General features: G+C 35.6%; 1 protein-coding gene, 1 long non-coding RNA gene and 1 other non-coding gene across 3 annotated transcripts in view; 1 reads left to right on the forward strand and 2 right to left on the reverse strand.

The window, feature by feature from the left end:
* Window positions 1-24,110, reverse strand: part of GBE1 (1,4-alpha-glucan branching enzyme 1) — a 274,655-nt gene that overhangs the window by 17,772 nt on the left and 232,773 nt on the right.
* On the forward strand, window positions 1,991-2,172 carry LOC115892290. Its single transcript, XR_004052186.1, has one exon. It is a non-coding gene; the product is annotated as a U2 spliceosomal RNA (small nuclear RNA).
* Window positions 4,938-24,076, reverse strand: LOC115900041. The gene is made up of 4 exons (XR_004059730.1): window positions 23,826-24,076; window positions 23,285-23,425; window positions 13,304-13,406; window positions 4,938-5,018 (listed from the first exon to the last, which is right to left on the reverse strand). It is a non-coding gene; the product is annotated as an uncharacterized LOC115900041 (long non-coding RNA).

Consider the following 24,110-nt stretch of genomic DNA (forward strand, 5'->3'; position numbering starts at 1 on the left):
AAATATCCAGTTAGTTTTTTTAATCTCCCTGACTTTAGTTTTAAAAAAATCCCTCAATATTATAATATTTGTAAAATAAAATTTATAAGAAAGTAATGTGGAATTAAAGAGAGAACTTACTAATGAATGTAATCAAAGCAAATTTTAAAATAAAACAAAAGCCAAATGCACCTTTTTTCTTTATATATATATGTGTGTATATATGTGTATATATATATGTTGTTATTAGTTTACCTTAAAATTTTAATGACCTTGAAAAAACCAAGATCTTCATGCATAAGCTTCATGCATTCAAATTTGTGAACACTGTCTTCATTAAAAGTTTATATAATAACTGTACATTTTAATTAAGTGCAAAACAGAAACATATTTCTATTATATTCTAGGATGTGCTCATTTTATCAACAAAAGCTTTCTGATTTTAGACTACAAAATAAACTCCAATCCCTGCAAGTATGCTTCTTCGGCCATACATTTTTAGAAACTGTACAATGCAAAAATAGCAATAAAACAAGCTCAAAGGATGAGGGGCTCAAATGTCATTATCTACCGGGTTAATTAATGGATTACCATGCTTTTTGAAATGTATTTTCATGCAAATTATTAGTTTATTTTTAAGCATGCTTAATGTCACACATCAGTAAATAGCAAATCAAATGGTAATACAAAATACTGAGTACTACATATTTCTCTCTGCAAATAGGACAATTATTCTAAAGACTTTACAGAACACTTCTGACAACCTACTTAGAAACGTTTCTGTATCCTAGAAGATTATGTAACTTAAACTAAAAAATGTCACTGTTCCTCAGTAATTTGAGAAGGAAGAAAAATAGAAAAATAGTGCTCACACTTCTGCACTAACCTCTCCCCAAAACTGTTGCTCTCTGTGCTATTAGGATTATCCAAAGAACTTGTAAATTCAATTATCTGATGAAGCGATGGCAACTATTTAGAACTGAAAAAGAAAAAAATAACAGATTTTTATTCACCTTGTTAACCACATCTTTTAGTATCAAAATGAGTTTACACCCTGCAGACTCAACACTTTAAAAAAAAAAAATTGTGCTTTTAAACTCAAAAAAATTTTGATTCAGGCTATAAACACCTTTCCCCAAACAAACTAACTCTGTGAATAGCCTTTAATGTAGTCAAGTGCAATATATCTAAATAAAAACGCAATTGGAAATGGGGACGTCTCTGAAAACTAAAGACAATCATAAGCAGTAAGAAAGCATTATCCGAGCCATTTCAGGCAGAAAGGCAGGGATAGGAGATAGCATTCTAAAACACTAAAATATGGTGAGTGCCTCCATGAGCTTTAGGGTCTAAAAACTGCATTCTCATTCCAGTCCTACCAATTACTAACTGTGTGTCGCTGAGCAAGCTACTTACTTCCTGGAGGCTCAGTCTCTCATTTGTAAATGGAGGTAACACTTCAGAGGATGGGTGTAGACATTAACTGAGGCAATCTATTATTGAGTGCTTAACACTATCTAGCACCGGGAAAAGTGCTCAAATTATTAGGTGCTGTGGCTATTATTACTATAGACCCTGGCTCACTTAAACTGCTGTCTCAAGAGATGAAAAATATCGAAGTGGTTCTATTAATTCTTTATTTTACTTTTTATACTTGACTTGGCCTCTTCCTCCTTTATGATCTTTATTTCTATTCCTCTTTTTCTGTGTCTTTGTTCTCACTAGAATTTGCTATTTAAAATTTTTTACATTAAAGTTTAAACATACAGTACATAGAACTCTTTGAGGACTAGAGTCTTTTTTTAAATTTTGTCTTTTTTTAAAAAAAAAAAAAAACACAAAAAACAAAACAAAAGAAGGTACTTCTCAAGTTCATGAGAAATACCGAGAGAGCTCTTGGTGACAGTCCTACCTGAAAATTAAACACCTCCACACACTCTCCTGAACCTGCTTTGATTTTTCACCACAGCATGACCAGCTTTTAACTTATTGTACATTTAATCATTACAGTTTTGCTTCTCGGCCTTTTGGCTAAGATCAAGTGCGGTAGCTGTTCTCATCAGTTTAATTTTTGTTTCTCATTATTAAAATACAATCTATATAAGAAATTTCTTTTTTTTTCTCTGCCATATAGGACCTAGATTAGAACCTGGCATTTGGTGAGTGCATCTTTTCATTATTTTCCGATTGCAGTTTCCTCCTTGGGTTTTAATTTTTAATCTATGCATGTTTTTGCTAAACTTTAAGAAATAATTTCATACCACTTTGGTCATCAAAGACCAAACTTGATTTTTCCCTTTGTTTCATAGAGCTAACATGTAAGATCTGTATAAATATAACTTCTATCACGATTCCATTTCATTACCTATAAAGTTTAACTTAGACATTTTAAAAGATTTCATATTCTTTATGAATTTATAATAGAATATTTGTAATACAAAAAATCCTTCATTTTGGATAATTAATAATAAATGCATGTCACTTTGAAGCAATTAATTCTCAAGTTAACTACTCTGATTGGTATGAGCCTTGAAGATAAACATTTTATATAATTCTTAGTTGACACGGAACCATGATTCCAGGTTTATTCAAGTCAGCACAAACTCAAAGACTTTCCATATCTACTTTACTGGTTAGCTTTCTCTATAAAAACAACTGAACTTAAGCACAGAACATCAAAGGAGTTTGTCAAAATAATATATCCAATACTTTGGCAGGGCCAGAATATGCTCTTAGGTATAACAGTTTCTACCACTCTACTACCATCTTCCAGATAAAGCTTGCAAATTTGGAAATCTGATTATTTTAGCTGTGGTGGAAGAAACATCATTTTTCTTTATTTGAAGTCTCAACTTATTTGGAGTAACATATAGTTAATGTATAGTCCTCTTTCTCTTTTAAGACTAGATAGAAAATCCCAGTACAGGTCTCACTCAGTGCTTTAGAAAATCAAAGAACAGGGGCTAAACTAGTGTACCATGAAAAAGTGTAAAGCAAAGCTTGCAGGTGTGCATATCTGCACCATCACTTCAATCTTTCTGAGCACTTCTGGGCACATAGCCCATAACTACATCAGATTAATTATTGTCAGGAGAAAGATTCAAAGTAAACATTTCCCCACATGCATTTAAAAAATTGGGTACAGTTTATACTGTTTGGGTGATGGGTGCACTGAAATCTTAATCACCACTAAAGAACTTATTCATGTAACCAAACACCACCTGTTCCCCAAAAACCTGTTGAAATAAAAAATAAGGAAAGGGAGTTTTAAACACATATCCATGGGGATACTTTAGTCAAAGGTATAAACTTTCAGTTATAAGATGAATAAGTTCTGAAGTTGTAGTGTACAATATGGGGGCTACGGTTAATAACAATGTGTTATACACTAAAATTTGCTGAGAGTTGACCGCAAGCATTCTCACACACACACAAGAAAATGTTCACTATGTGAGGTGAGGAATATGTTAATTAACTTGATTGTAGTAACCATTTCACAAGGTATATGTATATCAAAACGTCACACTGTACTTTAAATATATATAATTTTTATTTATCAGTTATGCTTTAATAACAAAATAATATAACAAATATAAACAATGGGAAAAGGACTCCCTATTTAATAAATGGTGCTGGGTAACTGACTAGTCATATGCAGAAGAATGATAATAGACTCCTACCTTTCACCATATACAAAAATTAACTCAAGATGGATTAAAGATTTAAATGTAAGAACTCAAACTATAAAAACCCTAGAAGAAAACCTAGGAAATGCCCTTCTTGACATCAGTCGTTGCAAACAATTTATGGTTAACTCATCACAAGCAACTGAAACAAAAACAAAAAGTGACAAGTGGGACTTAAACTAAAGAGCTTCCGCACAGCAAAAGAACCTATCAACAGAGTAAACAGACAACATATAGAATGGAAGAAAATATTTGCAAGCTATGAATCTGACAGATGTTTAATATCTAGAGTCTTATGGAATTCATAAGGAACTTAAACACTCAACAAGCAAAACCCAAATAACCTCCCTAAAAAATGGGCAAAAGACATGACCAGACACTTCTTACAAGAAGACATACAAGCGTTCACCAAAAACATGAAAAAAAGAAAAACGCTCAACATCACGAATCTATTAGAGAAATGCAAGTCAAAACCACAATGAGATGCCGTTTTACACCAGATACAATGGCTGTTATTAAAATGTCAAAAATAACAGATGCTGACAAGGCTGCAGATAAATGGGAACACATATACTTTTGGTGCGAAGTAAATTAGTTCAGCCCCTGTGTAAAGCAGCTTGTAAATGTCTCAGATAACTTAAAACACAACTACCACTCAACCCAGAAATCTCACTACCCACCATATACCCAAAGGAAAATAAATTGTCCTACAAGAAAAAAAAAAAAAAAAGACATATGCACTTGTATGTTTATCACAATACACAATACAATTTACAATAGGAAAGGCAGGGAATCAATCTAGGCACCCATGACTGGTGGATTGGATAAAGAAAACGTGGTGTACATACACCATGGAATGCTACACAGCCAGTGAAAAGATGAAATCATATCCTTTGCAGCAACATGGATGTAGCTAGAGGCCATTATCCTAAGTGAATTAACACAGGAACAGAAAACCAAATACGGCATGTTCTCACTTATACGTGGGAGCTAAACATTGGGTACATATGGACATAAAGATGAAAACAATAGATACTGCGGGTTACCAGAGCCGGGAGAGTGGGACACAGGCAGTGTCTGAAAAGCTACCTATGCTCACTACGTGGCTGATAGGATCATTTACAACCCAAAATTCGCAACATGCAAACAAAAACAAAAACAAAAAACAAACAAAGAACCTCATGTAACAAAAGTGTACATGTATGCTATAAATCTAAATAAAAGTAGAACTTAAAAAAATATATATATAGTTGAAAAAATTTTTCCACTTACATTCATCTGTGCTTTTGAGTGTCAGAAACCAGGATAGTATTACACTGCAGAAAAACATTTAGTCAAAGGCATCATTAAACTCTACAAATATAAATCGAGAAAAAAACTAAAATTAGTGAGACACACTTCATGTACTTCAATGGCATTTCTAGAGGGCAACAAAAAGATGAATTACCTGGTGACCAAATGTCAAACTGTACTGAATTTACAGAAACTAGATTTAAATCACATTTATTCAATTACTAGAAATACGATCTTGTGAAAATTATAAATCTTTCTGATCCCCAAATGTAGACTGAGGACAGACAAAAAATGCTTGCCTAACCAGTATCACTGGAGATGATGTGAGGATAGGTGGGTTAATGTAAATCAAAGTATTCACATATTGTAAATTGCCATGCAAATTTAACTTTTGGTACTCATTTTGATCTCTTAAAATAAGCTTATAGATATCTTAACCCAAGTGATTTTGTTTAATTTGAATGGGCTGAGCTAGGTTATACTAGAGTTTTTCAGTTTCAAAAATTTATAATTCCATGCTGCCCAGTTTTGCCTAAGAGTTATTAAACATCATAAAACTGCCCACTGCTTGGTGAATAGGGCATAGGTCAAGGTGGGGAGAATCATTAGGGAACATCTTCATAGAGCTAATAGCTGAAGGGTGGGTGAATTTTTCAGGGAAAAGCACAAGGAAAATGAATACATGGATTTAGATCTAAAAAAAACACAAGATAACACAAAGAATGGGTGGAAAGAAAAAGAAATCAAGACAGTGCTGCAGGATACAGAGAAAGGGAAATAAGAAAGAAAGATGGGCAAATAGTACAAGAGTGAGGAGGGGTTTAATAGGGAACAGAAGAGTTTCGATTCCAGTGGTGTGAAAGGACTGAAAGGAATCACCGTGTCGTGGTGAAATGGGAACTAGGACATGCGAAAACACAAAAATCAAAAACAAAACAAAAAGTAGGACAAGAGGGTGAAGACAACAGACAGGATTAGTACCTACTTGTCTTTCATTTTTATGAAAATTCCCTTTTATTGTAAAATTTCTAATGCATTTTTAGAAGAAGATGACAGTAAGGATGTCCATTACCCTTACCACTTGCTAAGCTCAAACGCAGGCGACACTGTTGTTAAGCCTTGCATGCACATTAACTAATTTAATTCTGACAACAATTCTATGAGTAGGTGTTCTAGAGATGAATAACCAAGAAACAGGTTATTTTCAAAACAAAACTAAGTGGTAGACATGGAACTTGAACCTCAGATAGTCATATTCTAGAGCACAAGCTCCTAACCACTATCCTTGCAATGAGAGCAAATTTCTTTGTTTACAAATATAAGAACAAGAAATACCTATTATCTCTGGAGACCTGTGTTACATGAGTCAATGGGAAACAGAAATGTTAGAATAAGAGAACAAACTGAAGAAAATAATGTTTCAGAATTAGAAAATAATGCTACTACCAGAGAAGAGTATTTTTCCTTTGTTCTCTTTAGCTGGAAAAAAGGAAAGATGTTAGTAGGGAAGCCTACAAAGTGAAAATTGGCTCTCTCCCTAAATAGTAAAGAACACATGAGAAAACACACACACACAGTAATGTTTATAACTTTACATACAAATATAATTTTTCATCTTAATTAATGTTCTTGAAATAAAATGATCATTGTGTGACAATAAAAGGTACTGAGTGTAATCACTTCATTAAGTTATATGTTAATTAAATAATTTTATTTGATATTATCGAAACACTTTCCTTATTCAACAGCTGATACCACATAACTACAAAAAATAACCATAATTAATCTTGCAAATTAATTCTTATTTATGGGAATTAATTATGCATTTTCCCATCATTAGGCCAAGAGGAGCTACATTAATAGAAATAGAGATGGTTCTTACACATGATTACAACTGAATCCACTGCTTCCAAGAACACACTGTTTATGGCTCTAATATTTCCAATTTTCTCTGAGAAACAGAAACTTATTTTGGTTGTAGCTTTCAAAAATGCTTAGGAGCCCTTAGGTAATTTTAGCAAGCCAGTAATTATATCATGCCTTAATTTTCAGAAATCATCTGGGATACTCAAGTAATACTTTTATATAAATAAAACACTGACCACTCAGTTTGATCCTGTGAGATTCTGATTAAGAAGAGCTTAATGGAAAATGTCAGAAACACGAATAATATCTCACTTAGGCAGGCAGGAGATACTCATTGAAAAAGTTAATTTTTACTGAACAGAAGGAAAAGTAATATAACATCCATGTTAGAAATTTAGTTTAGACATAGAATGCTCTATTTAAAAAACACTGGTATCAGGTATAAAGATGACTTATTTATTTTTTAAATAGAAAAAAACATATATTTTGGATAAATTAAGTAAAGCCTAACTTTAAAAGGAAAGGCTCAATGTGAAATCTTTCAGGCCAATGATACTACTGCACCAGCATAACTCGTTTTACGGCACTGTATTGCACTTTACAAATACACATTTTTACAAATTGAAGATTTGTGGCAACCCTTTATCCAGCAAGTGTATTGGCGCCATTTTCCAATAGTATGTGTTCGCTTTGTGTCTCTGTGTCACGTTTTGGTAGTTCTTTCATTATTTCAAACTGTTTCATTATTAATATGTATTAATACATGTCTGTTTATTCATAATTATATTATTTTTACATCATCATTATGTCTATGATGATGATCTGTGACCAGTGACTTTTGTTGTTACTATTATAATTGTTTTGGGGCACCACAAATCATGCACATATACAACCACAAACTTAACAAATACTTAATAAACGTGTGTGTTGACTCCTCCAACCTACTGGCAGTTCTCTTGTCTCTTCCCCTTTTCTTGGGCCTCCCTATTGTCTAAGACCCTCTTGAATTTAGCCCAATTAATAAACCTACAATAGCCTTTAGGAGTTCAAGTGAAAAGAAGAGTGGCATGTCTCTCACTTTAAATAAAAAACTAGAAATGATTAAGCTTAGTGAAGAAGGCATGTTCAAAGTTGAGACAGGACGAAAGCGAAGTCCCTTATGCCAAAGAGTTAGCCAAGCTGTGAATGCAAAGGAAAAGTTCTTCAAAGAAATACGAAGTGCTACTCTAGTGAACACATAAGTGATAAGAAAGTGAACACCAGCCTACTGCCGATTCGAAGAAATTTATGGTGGTCTGGATCTAAGATCAAACTAGCCACAACATTCCCTTAAGTCAAAGCCTAATCCAGCAAGGCCCTAGCTCTCTTCAATTCTGTGAAGGCTGGAAGAGGTGAGGAAGCTGCAGAAGAAAAGTTTAAAGCCAGGAGAGACTAGTTCTTAAGGTTTAAGGAATAAAGACATCTTCATAACATAAAAGTTTAAGGTGAAGTAGCAAGCGCTGATCTAGAAGCTGTAGCAAGTCCTCCAGAAGATCTAGCTAGGATATTGATAAAGGTGCCTACACTAAACAATAGATTTTCAATGTAGATGAAGCAGGCTCCCATTGAAAGATGCCATCTGGGACTTTTGTAACTACTGGGAAGACAGTGCCTGGTTTCAAAGCTCCAAAGAGAAGGATGACTCTCTTGTTATGGGCTAATGCAGCTGGTGACTGAGTTGAAGCCAACGTTCATTTATCGTTTCCAAAACCAATGCCCTTATGAATTATACTAAAGTCTACTCTGCTTGTGCTCTATAAATGTAACCACAAAGCCTGGATGACAGCATGTCTGTTTATAGCATGGTTTACTGAGCCCATAAGCCCAAGCTTGAGACCTATTGCCCAGAAAAAAAATTCCTTTTAAATATTACCTCATTGATGAAAGCACCTGGTCACCCAAGAGCTCTGACTGACATGTACAAGGAAATTAACGTTGTTTTCAAGCCAACTAATACAACATGAACTCTGTACCCCATGGATCGAGAAGTAATTTCAACTTTCAACTCTTATTATTTAAGAAATGTATTTTGTAAGACTATAGCTGTCATAAGCAGTGATTCCTCTAATGAATCTCGGCAAAGTAAATTGAAAATCTTCTGGAAAGGATTTACCATTCTAGATGCCATTATGAACATTTGTGATTCATGGGAGGAGGTTAAAATATCAACACAATAGGAGTTTGGAAGAAGTTAATTCCAACTCTCATAGATGACTTTGAGGAATTCAAGACCTCAGTGGAAGAACTAACTGCAGATGCAGTGGAAATAGCAAGATCACTAGAATTAGAAGTGAAACCTAAAGATGTGACTGAATTGCTGCAGTCTCATGATAAAACTTTAATGGATGAGGAATTGTTTCTTACAGATGAACAAAGAATATGGTTTCTTGAGATGGAATCTATTACTGGTGAAGGTGCTAGAGATGGCAACAAATTATTTAGAATATAATATAAATGTAGGTAATCTTTATCAACTAAGTGGTGGGTTTGAGAGGATTCACTCTAATTTTGAAAGAGTTCTACTGTGGGTAAAATGTTACCAAACAGCATCACATGTTACAGAGAAATCTTTCATAAAAGGAAGAGGCAATCCATGTGACAAACTTCATCATCGTCTTAGCCACCACAACCTTTAGAAACCCCATGCTGATCAGTCAGGAGTCATTAACATCAAGGTAAGAGCCTCCACTAGCAAAAAGATTATGACTTACAGAAGACTTAGATGATCATTAGCATCCTTTAGCAATACAGTATTTGTAAATTATGGCATGTACTTTTTTTAGACATAATATCGCACACTTATTAGACTACAGTATAGTATAAACACAACTTTTATATGTATTGTGAACCAAAAAATTTATGTGACTTGCTTTATTGCAGTATTTGTTTTATTGCAATGGTCTAGAGCCAAACCTGCACTATCTCCAAGGTATGCCTGTAGACTGCCTTCTTCCATATTTGCAGTCCAGGAAAAGAAATGGTTAGCTAATGTGGTAATGACTGTAAAGTGCTTTCAGAGAGCCTAACATATAAATTTATAAGAGATGGTAGATCTTATTATGAACATCTGCTCAGCAAGCACATCATAGTATAATATATTAATTGTGAATTCTATAAAATTATGGTGTATTTTATTGATAATACCTTATCAATTTTTATATGATTTGATTACTGTTTTAAGCGAGAAGCAAATCATTTTAGTACTATTTGTGTTTTAATGACATAATTTTAAACCTTCAGGAGTTATTTCACCACTAGGTAGCTACATACTCCATTTATCCATCCATCCTTCCATCTGTCAGTCCATCTATCAGTTCATCAACCCTCTATACATCCTCCTATCAGAGATTTAGCTCTCTGTTTACAGGTGCCTAGTGTATTCTAAGTAAACAGATCATTGTTGATATATGGGTAATTCTCTGTCTTATCATTCATCTTGAAGTCTACAAACACATAATAGTATCTCCTTTTTTAAAGCTGGTGAAAATGATCACCTTGGGCACAAATGTTCCCCCTACCCACCCCAATGAAGGATACTATTACTAGGTGATTATGCACTACCTTTAAAGGTTATAATAACATTTCTGATTTATTTTTCCTCCAGAAGGGCAAGAAACAGAAGACAGAAATTTGACTGGGCTATTGTTAGATGGTTTCTGAAGTGAAGAGACCATCACTGCACAACTGAGCTATGAAACAAAAAAAAACAGAAATGCTGTTAAATATTGGACAGCACTGTGATGGCTATTCAAAACAGGACCCTGAACCCCCTTCAAGAAAAAAATCCCAAAACTAAATACATCTGTGTGCAGTAAGGGCTTACTCATTATTCATTACTGCCTATAATCTTATGAATACACATTAGGGCAATCTAAAAGTGTTACAGCGTTGCAATATTTTAATCATGCAAAATATTTTTCTTACTTGGTGATTCATCCCTAACTCCCGGGTAGAGAAATGAAGCTAAATCATAGGCTTTTTATGACCAAGGGAGGGGAGGGTACTGGTCTGTCATTATCATTAAATCATAGGGATTGTTAGACAGTGTTTAGCAGTGAAAAAAATGATTAAAAGAACCTCTATGTTTAAAAGTATTGTCATTTCAAAACTAAAGAAAGTGAACCTAAGCAATGAGCATACATTCATTACGAAGCTATTTTTAAATAGGAGGACCTATATTAAATATAAAATTGTTAGTAGGATCATCTGTCTCAGCTCTCATAAAGCTCATCATCAATAAATTGCAGCATAACATAAAGGAAAAAGAAACATGCTTGTATCTGGTGAAAGTCACTGTGTCAAACTTTTGGAGAAAACCTTGAATTTGCTTTTTACCAAAGTATCTACAACCTGGAAAACTAGAAAGTTGAGATGCTCTATTTAGTCAGACCAGAAATTAACCTTTACATATATAATCTGGATAGAATGTGGTAGTTAGCGAATCCTAAATTAAGTCCTTTGTTTTTATTTGTTGCATAAAGCATAGATTCTCATAAACATAGAGTGTTACATCACCACACTTCAAAGCCTTCTGTAAACCAAGCAACTCACAGCAACATCTCTGCCTTCAGCAATCACACTCCAGTAAATCATCCAAGTGACCTTATTTGCTTATTAGAAACTCTGTGTACAGGTTGCAAATGTCAGAGTATGAATTTACATTTTAAAAAGTGCATCTTGCAGTGGCTTAATGAAAATATTTCAACAATCTCAGCTCAAATTCAACTATTTATACCTCTGCTCCCTTGGGTTTAAAGATTTTGTCCTAGATTCACATATTCTTCACAAGCCATACTTCGTGACCACTCCTCTTAGCATGTCAACATTGTAAGAGTTTGAAATGCCATTTGGAAAGGGGGCTGTTACTACACTACCATTTCTACTCCCACCTCAATAGTATGCTGATAAATAACTTAAACATTTGATTCTTGTGTTGTTTGTGGTCTCAGAATGATATTTATCTGATATACCAACACAAATACCTTATACATAAGCTGGGAGGTTTTAAATTTATATTGTATATCATGTATTAACTTAAACTCTGAAAATAGAACCATGATACCTTCATATTCTACTCTAGAATATAGAAAAAAAATCACAATAATTGACCTTCGTATGTATGTTTTGCTTTAAAATTATTTTTCTTCTTGTGGAAGATGGCAAAAAAAGATCATTAAGAAGAATTTCTGGGGACAAATTTGTCACGGGTTATGGCAGGGCAGTGAGAAAAGTGAGTTGATTAGAAAGAAAACTGCCTGGGCCATAAGTCTGTATGTAAGTTTCTCCTTCTACCTATATTCCCAGAAGTATTTTCAAAATTATTTTGAACATTAGAGAAATAAATCATCAATAATACCACCATTGCTCCCACCCCCAACCACATGTACATACTCTGGGAACAGAAAGAGGAACCAGCGTGTAACAGAAAGAACATGGGCTGTGGAATACACTGCTTAACCTTTACCTGCCATGGGCTGAAGGAAAGCCTTCAGTTAACTAAAGGCCTCAGTCTACAACCTGCCTTATAGTGTGGTCCGAAATACAGTCACAGGTTGTTTTATGCACTTCACTTTATTGTGCTTTTCAGATACTGCGTTTTTCTTCAAATTGAAAGTTTGTGGAAACCCTGGTTGAGCAACTCTGTCGGTGCTGTTTTTCCAACAGCATATGCTCACTTCATGTCTCTGCATCACATTTTGGTAATTATAGCAATGTTTCAAACTTTTTCATTATTACTATACTATATTAAAATGAATACTTTATACAAATGAGTAGCAAATAGAAGGCCCGCAAAAGAGGGGTCCTAATACATTCTCCCCACATCATTTAAAATGTGGTATAATCATTTGTATTATTCAAATGGATTTGAAAGAGCACTCTGGCCTTGGGAACATAGTTTTCTTTCTGATTTAATGACAACTTGATAATGTCCTAGGTGAAGAAATGCCACTAAAGAAATTTAATAATGATTCTGATGATATAAAAGGCACTATGTTCCTTTCTTTACAGCTAAACAATGTGAAAACTTCAGTGAATATCACACATCAGGAAAATGTATTTTATCTTTCTAAGCATGAAATATGAAACCTGCCTATTTATTAAGTACATTTAGGTCTCAGCATTACCCACATTTCTATCTATTGTATTAAAGAATGTTGGTCATTATTACACTAAAGATTAGCAGCTACAAAGACAAATGTGAGAGTATATAGGTAAAAGGTGTTGCTGTTGTTTTGTTTTTTGGTTTTTTCCTAGAATATGGCTGTAGATTCTATTGCAGAAACAATAAGATGTGCTTTGGCAGTCACCATAAAGGCCACATTCAAAGCCTTATTGATACAAATCCGTCTTGCCTCTCAGTTTTCCAAAGGTATCCTCTTATTTTGAAGAGATAGTTAAAAGCATCATTAAAGTGTTTCTTCTACCTTGCCCGGCATTACCTCCAAAACGGCTCCCCTTCCAACAGTTTTTGGGATGGCAGTCACCATCTATTCTCCACAGATTTGAGTGAAAGTTGATGTCTTGCTAGTTGACATACAAGATCTACAGATTCAAAAAAATGGAACTGCTCAAAAATTCAGACATGTTACCTATAGCAGGACTATATTTCCTAGTAACAGAGGAAGTTTAAGTGGCTTCTTTAGAAAAGTTAAATTTGTTCTGGCACCACATCTTGCTTCCCAGGGAATTAAAAATTTGATGAATTTTGTTACTCGATTAACACATGCAATCTTGTCACTGTAGACTCTTCACAGTAAAAATCTGTATTCAATTTACTTGCTCAGTAGTTAGAAATACCAATGGCATAGAATATTTTGCCAAAGACAGAAAATATACCATTGAAATCCTATTCTTTAATACTTTGTATATCTGAATTCATTCTATAATAGTGAGCTACACTGTAGGTTAAAAGAAGAAGAAAAAAGTCAGAAAGATAAAGGGCCAAAAACAAATGAGACACAAAAATGCAAGAGAGAAGAAAAAGGGACCTTAAAGCTAAGCTTGGAACAACAAAAAGTTAAAAGGAGAGATCCATCTATTGGAGATGCTACAATCCTAACAGATTAATGACAGAGAAGTGTCCTGTAATACTCTTTTATCTTTTCTAATATGTTAGAGGGTCAAAGTTAACATTGTACTTTTTCATGTTTAATGTTAAATTTAGGGTTTTAGGTTGAAATTATTAACTGAATAAAGAAAAATGAAGATATGACATAATACTAGGATACAAAAGAAAAACTCAAGATTTTTATTTGGGTACAAATACAATGGGAAAGGAAAATGTGATGGCTGCCAGGAAAGCTGATGTAACTTTAATGATATGAATAAGAGAGTAGCATCACGATAAAGGAAAGTAATGGGGCTCTGTATGTCATACTTGCCAGACCGTATCTAGAATACTCTGCTGTTAGTGTAGGAGGATTGTGAACAATGCTGGGTGCATTTTGATAAGGGAGATGCAATGGTAAGACGTCTGGAAAGTATCATGAGAATTTATTTAAGAAATTAGTGGTATCTGGTCTGGAAGAGGAAAAACCAGGGAGAGGTGGTAATCTAAGAAGCATGTTAAAAACCTTTCTGATTTGAATAGCTGGCACATAGAACAGGTGTTAGCCCCAGAGTACAGAATTAATGCATTGATTTTAAGGTAACATTTTTAACTATTAAAAAATAATACTGTTTATCTTGTGAAATAGTGATATTCCTGGCACTGCAAAGTATTCGAATAACAGATGATTATTTGTAAGAAATTTCTAGATGGGACTTCTGCACTGAACTGGGAGGGTGGAGCAGAGTCCCTCACAAAAGGAAGATGTTGTGATTTCAATCTCAGAGTTATGGCTGGCGTTATTAAAATATACTTAATTAGAAGGTGTGTTGTAAATTACGTTGGAAATGCGCTCCTGCTCCCTTCCCGCTCCCCAAAACTTAAAATATATGAAGTAAAAAACATGATATACAATTCTCCCACCACCTATATAGACCATTACATCTTCGATACTTTGTGAGGATTCAAAGAGAATTATTAAAATGGAAATGTTCTCAGAGAAAGCAACGACATACGTGAATTTACTACTTGTTAACAGAAAGACATGGAAGAGATGGGTGGTAAGAATAAGGTCCAAGTGGGCACAAATCTGTAGCAGGCACAATGTAGGAAACAGGTCAGCAAGGTTTCTTCATGTTTCTCTTGGAGACCAAATAGATGACTGAGGATCCAACTATAATTTCTATAAAGACATGGCTCAGTTTTCCAATGTCTGTATCATTTCAACTTATAACGAGTACAGCTTCCAAAAGAGGTGACTTATGTAAAAACATTCAGTATTTATTTAAGTAGAAAATTTTCGTGTTAACAAGTACCTATAGACGTTTAAGCAGATAACTAAATTTCAAAAAGACCGAATTTGTGTCAAGATTTTCAAAACCGAACCAGGCTTTCAAATATAGTGTAATTCTGTGTCAGTATATATAAATTAACATTTGGGGGTCTTACTGACTTATAGGCTTCACAGTAATACCCTATACTATATAATATAAATATAATACATATATTACTATGTATGCTTTCATAATATTCACTACTTGTTAAAGTTAATATATTAATATATTTTAGATAGATCCTTATAGCTTGCCCCAAGATTTTTCTCCTAAATATCATCATGGAAAACTCTATACATTTCCATTTGTTGACAATGATGAAATAATTTTTTAATTAAAATTTAAAATGTTTATGAGTATATAGTAGGCATATATATTTACGGGGTGCCAGAGATATTTTGATACAGGCATACAATATGTAATAATCACATCAGGGTAAATAGAGCATCCATCATCTCAAGCATTTATCCTTTTTTGTGTTACAAACATTCCTATTCCACTTTTAGTTGTTTTAAAATGTAGAATAAATTACTGTTGACTGTAGTCACCTTGTTGTGCTATCAAATATTAGGTCTTATTCGTTCTGTCAAACTATGCTTTTGCAGCCATTAAGCATTCCATTTCCCTCTCACTAGCCCACTACACTTCTCAGCCTCTGGTAACTATCCTTCTACTCTCTTATCTCCATGAGATCAACTGTTTTAATTTTTAGCTTCCAGAAATGAGTGAAAACATGCAAAGTTAGTCTTTCTATGCCTGGTTTATTTCACTAAACATAACGACCTCCAGTTCCATCCATGTTGTTGCAAATAACAGGATCTCATTCCTTTTATGGCTGAATAGTATTCCGTTGTGTAAATGTACCATATTTTCTTTATTCATTTGTGTATTGATGGACACTTAGGCTGATTCCAAATCTTGGCTAGAGTGAACAGTGCTACAATAAAAGGGGAGTGCAAATATCTGCTCCATATACTGATAACTTTTGGGTATATACCTAGCAGAGGGATTGCTGGATCACATGGCAGTTATATTTTTAGTGTTCCTGAGTAATCGCCATACTGTTCTCCATATTGGCTGTACTAATTGACGACCCCACCAACAGTGTATGCGGGTTCTACTTTCTCCACATCCTCACCAGGATCATTATTGTCTGTCTTTTGGAAAAAAGTTATTTTAACTGGGGTGAGAAGATTTCTCACTGTAGGTATCATTTGCACTTCTTTCGTGATCAGTAATGCTGAGCACCTTTCCATACACCTGTTTGCAATTTGTATGTCTTCTTTTGAGAGATATATATATTCAGATCTTCTGCCCGTTTTTAAATAAGATTATTAAATGTTTTCCTATAGTTTGAGCTCCTTATATATTCTGGTTATTAATCCTTTGCCAGATGGATAGTTTGCAAATATTTTTTCCCATAATGTGGATTGTCTCTTCCCTTTGTTTACTTTTTGTGCAGAAACTTTTAAACTTGCTGTCATCTCATTTGTACATTTTTGCTTTGATTGCCTATGCTTAGTTTAGGCATAAACTATGTCTAAGATTTCAGCCTTTAATCCATTTTGATTTTTTTTTTTTTTTTTGTATATGATGAGAGACAGAGGTCTACTTTCATTCTTCTGCACATGGATATCCAATTTTCCCAGCACCATCTATTGAAGAAACTGTCCTTTCCCCATTGTATGTTCTTGGTACCTGTGTTGAAAATGAGTTCACTATAGATACATGGATTTACTTCTGGGTTTTATATTCTGTTCTACTGGTATTTGTGTCTGTTTTTATGGCATTACCATGCTGTTTTGGTCACGATAGCTCTGTAGTATAATTTGAAGTCAGGTAATGTGATCGCTCCAGTTCTTTTCTTTTTGTGCAACATAACTTTTGCTATTCTGGGTCTTTTATGTTCAAGTAAAATTCAGGATTGTTTTTCCATTTATTTGATGAATATCATTGGTATTTTGATAGGGATTTGTAATTTATTTCTTGACCTAGCCATGGATTGGTATGGTCATTGGTATACGGCCATTCAGGAGCATATTGTTTTATGTGCATGTGTTTGCATAATTTCTACAATTATTCTTGTTATTCATTTCTGGTTTTATTCCATTTTGGTCAGAGAAGATGCCTGATATTATTTCATTTTTTTTTTTGAATGTTTTAGGACTTGCTTTGTGGCCTAACATATGGTCTATTCTTAAGAATATTCCATGAGCTGACGACAACATGCCTTTTACAGCCATTGGATGAAATGTATCAGGTCCATTTGGTCTATAGTGCAGATTACATCTCATGTTTCTTTGTTGATTTTCTGTCTGAAAGATTTGTCCAAAGGTGAAAGTAGGGTATTGAAGTTTCCAGTTATTATTGTATTGGGGTCTATCTCTCTCTTTAGCTCTAATAATATTTGCTTTATATATATGGATGCTCCAGTGTGGGGTGCACATATAATTGTTATATTCTCTTGTCAAATTGACCCTTTGTCATTATATAATGACCTTGTCTCTTTTTATAGGTTTTGTCTCAAAATCTATATAATCTGATGTCAATGCAGCTACTCCTGCTGTTTTATGCTTCTCATTTGCACAGAATGTCTTTTTCCATCTCTCTATTTATTAGTCTATGAGTACTTTTATGGGTGAAGCATGTTTATTGTAGGCAGCAGATATTTAGGTCTTGTATTTTTATCCATTAAGCTACTCTATGTTTTTGGTTGGAAAGTTCAGTCCATTTACATTTAATGTTATTACTGATAAGGATTTATTGCTGCCATTTTGTTATTTGTTTTCAGGTTTGTTTGTTTTTTTTTTTTTGTCTTCCTTCTTGTCTTCCTTGTTGTGAAACTGATTGCTGATATGTTTTAATTTCTTGCTTTTCACCTTTTTTTTTGTCTGTGTGGAAGGCTTTTTGATTTGTGATTCTCATGAGGCTTGCAAGTAACATCATATAACCCACTATTTTAAACTGATGACAACTTAATTCTGATTGCAAAAACAAACAAACAAAGAGAAAAACTGATACAAACTCTACCCTTTAACTTCCCCCACCAGTATTTTAACTTTTTGTTTGTATTTATATCTTATTATAATGTCTATGTCTTAAAAAGCTGTTGTAGTTAGTTCATGCAACACAATTGAAGCCTTATCATATTCCGTATTTGTCTGTGTACTTATTATAACCAGTGAGTTTTGTGCCTCAAGGTGATTTCTTATTGCTCATTAATATTCTTTTCTTTAAGACTGAAGTACTCCCTTTAGCATTTCTTGTAGGTCAGTTTTAGTGTTAACAAAATCTCTCAGCTTTTGTTTGTCTGGGCAAGTCTTAATTTCTCCTTCATATTTGGAGGATATTTTTGCTGGATATAACATTCTAGGATAAAAGTTTTTTTTTTTCCTTCAGCACTTTAAGTATGCCATGACACTCTCTCCTGGCCTGTAAAGTTTCCACTGGTAAGTAAGCTGCTAGATGTATTGGAGCTCCTTTGTATGTTATTTATTTTCTCTTGCTGCTTTTAGGATCCCTTCTTCACCCTTGACCTTTGGGAAATTGATTTTTAAATGTCTTGAGGTAGTATTATTTGGGTAAAATCTGCATTGTGTTCTATAACCTTCTTGTCCTTGAGTATTGATATCTTTCTCTGGGCTTGGAAAGTTCTCCATTACTATCTCTTTGAATAAACTTCTAACTGAATCAATCTCTCTCTCTCTCTCTCCATCTGCTTTAAAGCCAATCACTTTTAGATTTGCTTTTTTGAGGCTGTTTTCTAGATCCTGTAGGCATGCTTCATTCTTTTTTGTTTTTTGTCTTTTCTATGCATTTTCAAATACCTTGTCTTCAAGCTCCCTAATTTTTCTGCTTGATCAATTCTGCTGTTGAGAAACTCTGATGCATTCTTCAGTTTGTCAACTGACTTTGTCAGCCCCAGAATTTCTGCTTGTTTTTTTTAAAAGTATTTCAATCTCTTTGTTAAATTTATCTGATGGAATTCTGAACTCCTTCTCTGTTACATTGCATTTCATCAAGATGCCTCAAAACTGCTATTTCTTTTTTTTTTTTTTTTGTCAGAAAGGTCACCTATCTCTGTCACTCCAGGATTGGTTACTGGTGATTTATTTACTTTGTTTAGTGAGGTCATGATTTTCTGGAAGGTAGTGATGCTTGTGGATGTTTGCCAGTGTCTGGACATTGAATAATTAGGTATTTATTGTAGTCTTCACAGCTCAGGCTTGTTTATATTGGTCCTTGGGAAGGTTTCCTAAGTATTTGAAGACTTGGGTGTTGTGATCTAAGTCTTCAGTCATTACGGTGGTATCTATATTAAGGGGCTTCACTCTTGTTGACTCATAGAGGTACTACCTTGATGGTCTTAGTTAAGATCTGAGATAATTCACCGGATTATCAGGCAGAATCTCTTGTTCTCTTCCATTACTTTCTCCCAAACCAAGGTCGTCTCTCACTCCATCCTGGAGCTGCCTGGAATTGGAGGAAGGGGTGAAACATGCAAGTTCATTGTCAACACCACTGGGACTGTGCTGGGTCCCAGTTGAAGCCAGCACAGCACTAGGCCTCACCCGAAGTCTCCGGTGACTATTGCCTGGGTACCAGCGATGTTTATTCAAAGGCCAAGGGTTCTTTAGTCAGCAAGTGGTGGGAGAGAGCATCCTGCCAGGCCTGGGTCTTTCCCTTTAGGGCAGTGTGTTCCCGTCTGGCCCAGGGTAGGTCTAGGAATGCCATGCTGGAGCTATGGCCTGGCACTAGGAACTTTAGAAACCTACTTCATGCCATATTTTACTGTGGCTGAGGTGGCACCCACATTGCAAGCAATGTCCTTTTCACTCTTCTCTTTCCTTTTCTCAAGCAGAAGGAGGCTCTCTCACCATGGCCACCATCACCCCAAGGCCATGGCAACCACAGCCTGGCTACTGCTGATGTTTATTCAAAGTCCAAGGGCTCCTTTGTCAGCAGTTGGTGAATTGTGCCAGACCTAGGTCTCTCCTTTCAGGGCAGTGGGTTCCCTTCTGGCTCACGGAAGGTTGAGAAATGCCATCTAGGAGTTAAGGCCTAAAACTGGAGACTTTAGGAGTCTGCTTGGTGCTTTATTTTACTGTGGCAGAGCTGATCCCCAAGTTGCAAGATAAAGTCCTTTTCACTCTTCCCTCTCCTTTCCTCAGGCAGAAGGAGTCTCTTCTCATGGCCAGCATGCATATCTGGGAATGTGCTGGGTTACAACTGAAGCCAACACGGTTCTGGGTCTCATCAAAGGCCTGCGACAATTGCTACTTGGCTACTTTACCTCGGTCATTAGGTAAAGAATTCTGCCAGGGCTGTGTCTTTCCCTTGAGGGAAACAAGTTCCCTTAAGGCATAGGGTGTGTCTAGAAATGTCCTCTGAGAGCTGGGGCCTGAAATAGGGGCTTTAGGTCTCTGCTTGCTGTTTTATTTTACTGTGGCTGAGCTGGTATCCAAGTTATAAGAAAAAGTCCTCTTCACTCTTTCCTCTCCTTTCTTGTGTACCCCATGTCCACTGGCTCTAAGTCCAGTACGACACCAGGACTTGCTCAGGAACTGCAGTCCTTGTGGCCTAGACTTTCAAATTTATCTGGAACCCCAGGGTACTTTAGCGTGCAGTGCTGGGCCTAGCTGGAACTTAGGTTCCGAATGCTGGGACAGACAATACCCCTCTGGCTAGGGCTGGGCTAAAGGCTCTCTTTGTGGGTGCTCGCTGAATTCTGCCCATGTTGCCTTCTGCTGTGACAGGGCAGCAATGAGTTCCAATGCAAAGTCCCACAATCACTGTGCTTTCCCTCCCCCAAGCAAACAAATTCTCTCTTTCCATGTCCCACGTGGTGCTGCCAAGGCGTGGGAGAGGGTTGGTATAGGGAATTCAAGACAGTCCTTCTTACCCTCTTCTGTGCCTCTTTGCTTGAAATAATGTTAAAATGAAGTGCTGTGATTGCTAACCTGATTTCTGGTTCTTATGAAGGCACTTTCTTATGTGGATAGTTGTTTAATTTGGTGTTCCTGAAGGGAGGACAACCGTTGGAGAGTTCTATTCAACCATCCTGCTCAAATTTATATTTTCTATCCCCCCAACTGGTTACTTCTCCTGGCTTTGCTATCCTCAGGAATAATACCACCAGCATTCTTTCTATTGTTCAAAGCAAAACCTTACATTTTCCCTTCTTTACTCCATGTTCAAACAGATCCTGAGTTCCTTTACTACAAGGGCTTCATAAACTTTTTCTATTCTGTTGCCATTATTTTAGTTCATGCCCTAATTATCTTTTACGTGTACTGCAATTTCTCATAATTAATATCTGTACTTCCAATCTCTTTCCTCATGAAAGCTCCCTTACACACTGGTACATGAGAACTTTTACTAAAGCCTACATTTTTATCAAGTAGCTCCCTAGTCAAAAACCTGCAGCAACTCACTATAAAATCATAGAAAAAAGACTAATTAATATGGCATTAAAATCTTCTATTATGTGATCTCCATCTATGTTTTCAGCTTTATCTCTTAATACTTCTTTCTATAGTCATCATTCTCCAATTAATCCATTGTACTGTCCATTATCTAAGAATAGTCTATGATTTCTAATAGCTGAAATGGCTTTCTTCATTTTTTCCTGCTATAATCTTGTCCATTTCCCAAATCTAGGCTTAAAAGTCTTTGTCTTAATCTCAGCATCTCTCCCCTCCTCCCCTGCCATTTATTTTTTCATTTTTCTTGTCCTTTGTTCTCCCATGGAACATTCTTGCTCCTTGTTCCCTTTCCATTTATTGCATTAAGACTTACATCACAGTTTGGGTTTCATACATCTCTTTCCCTCCACTTAAGGGTCAAGGACAGTGCTGCAAAGATATAATAAAGGTTGCAGTAGACACCAGGTATTCTGTAAATGTACTTTGGTTTGATTATATTACACTACCAAGTATAGAAGGGTTTAGTCTAGGAGCATTACTTTAGCACTCTGGAGGTGAGAAGGATCACATACAAATTGCTACATGTCTAGTATTTGTTTGGATTTTTTCATGGAAACGAAGAGGACATCTGTTTCCCAGAATAGTACTGTACTCTTCAGTGTAGATAACCCATCACATTGATTTATTTGTAGGCATAAAGAGACAGACAACACAGCACATTCTGTAGGTTAACTGGGGCACATTTGTGCTATCTGTCACAACTATAGCCTCCTCTCCTAGATGCTCTGATGTTACGTGGAGCTGGGTGGGAAGAAAGTAGGGCACCATCTCTCTCTGCCCTCAATGTCATGAGCAGCACAAGGTGGTGACAGACGCTGCAGGCTACTTACTAAAAAGCCCTGGCTCTTTTCTTCTTACTGTCAGAGTAAAATTCTGTCTGGGTGTGTCCACTTTACTAAGGGATGTCTTCCTGAGGCTCGGGGCTAATTCCTGATTAAGCTACTCATGGTAATAATCATTTTTCTTCCTAGAAAATTTTTCTGGGAGATATAAGACCCAACTCTGGTCAATAAAATACGGAAGAAATTTTGCTAAAGAAGTAACTTCACTGTTGAAGAGATACACACAAAAAAAACCTGTCTGCATTTTGTTGTGTCTGAAGGTGGGTGACACTTGGAGTCATGGCTCTTACCTAATGATTATTAACAGGGGCCACCGTTTGGACATTGCTGGCACCCTGAGAACTGAAAGCAAAAAGAATGAACTGGGGAACCTGATACTGTCACAGTGCTGGGGAAACTAGACTTTAGGATTTTTGTTAAGTGACAAACACATTTTCCTTATTATTTGAGCCAGCTGAGTGGGAGGCTTTCTTTATTGTAGCTGGAGACACGCTGACACATAGGACTTCATGTGGGCATCAGGCCCCTTGCTCAGGCAGCAGATGCTAATCACTGTTAGGGCTTCAGGGCACAAGCACATTATTTCTACTGCATGCTGGAAAAATTGGGCTGATTTGTTGCTAGGTCTTGAATCTGTCATTTTTTTCATGGATCTAGTAATATGTCTTTAAAATATACTGTACATTTCCTTTGTAATAATTATCAAACTTACAATGACTAATGTTTATCTCCTTTACTAGTTGAAAAGCTCTATGAGGGCAGTGACTGTATCTGCTAGGAGAATTCCTGTATTTACAGTAATTAGCTCAGAGTCGTCACAGAGGTGTTCAGTAAATAGGTACTCAGTAAGTATCTGCAAAATGCATGAAAGAAAGAGTAAATGAATACACAGAGAACATCAACAACATTCTCCCTGGTTATTTCCATTGCTCACACCTCCCCTGCCTTGCCTTCTTAGCAATTCAGGCCTACAAAGGTATGCCATGTCTTGAATTTTAGGGGAAGAAACAGAAAAAGGAAGGAAGCTATCATCACAACTATTGTTTGCTCTCTCCCACCGAGTGGAGGAAAGGAAACAAGTCTCAGAGGTAACTTACAAAATATTTTCATAGAGTAAAACTACAGCCGTATCCCATATTGCTTACTGGATCTAAACAGCATTTAAGAAATGTTATTTAAGAAATGTTCAGTTACACTTTTTAAAGCCTGGTCCCCTAAGTCCAGAGCCTCTGCTATTGTCTCAGGAGACTTACATTTGCTGTCTTCTGTGTTGGTGGATGTGGGGACCTGGACAGCAGGGCTCTGTATTGAAACCTTCAAGACAGAAAGATCCACAGCTCTTTCCTTTGATGTGAACCACGTCTGCACTAACCTCTCTGTTTAAAGCTAAAAGGAAGCTTAGGAATAATTCAGTATAACTGAGCTGAGCAAAGATTTATCCATCAACTGTTTCAAGTTCCTCATTTTTCAGAAGAGGAAAATCAATGTTTCTGTCATCAAGATCAACCTTAGTCTTTTTTTTTTTTTTGTCCTATAAT

This window comes from Rhinopithecus roxellana, chromosome 1 (assembly GCF_007565055.1).
Source record: "Rhinopithecus roxellana isolate Shanxi Qingling chromosome 1, ASM756505v1, whole genome shotgun sequence".
Classification (NCBI taxonomy): domain Eukaryota; kingdom Metazoa; phylum Chordata; class Mammalia; order Primates; family Cercopithecidae; genus Rhinopithecus; species Rhinopithecus roxellana.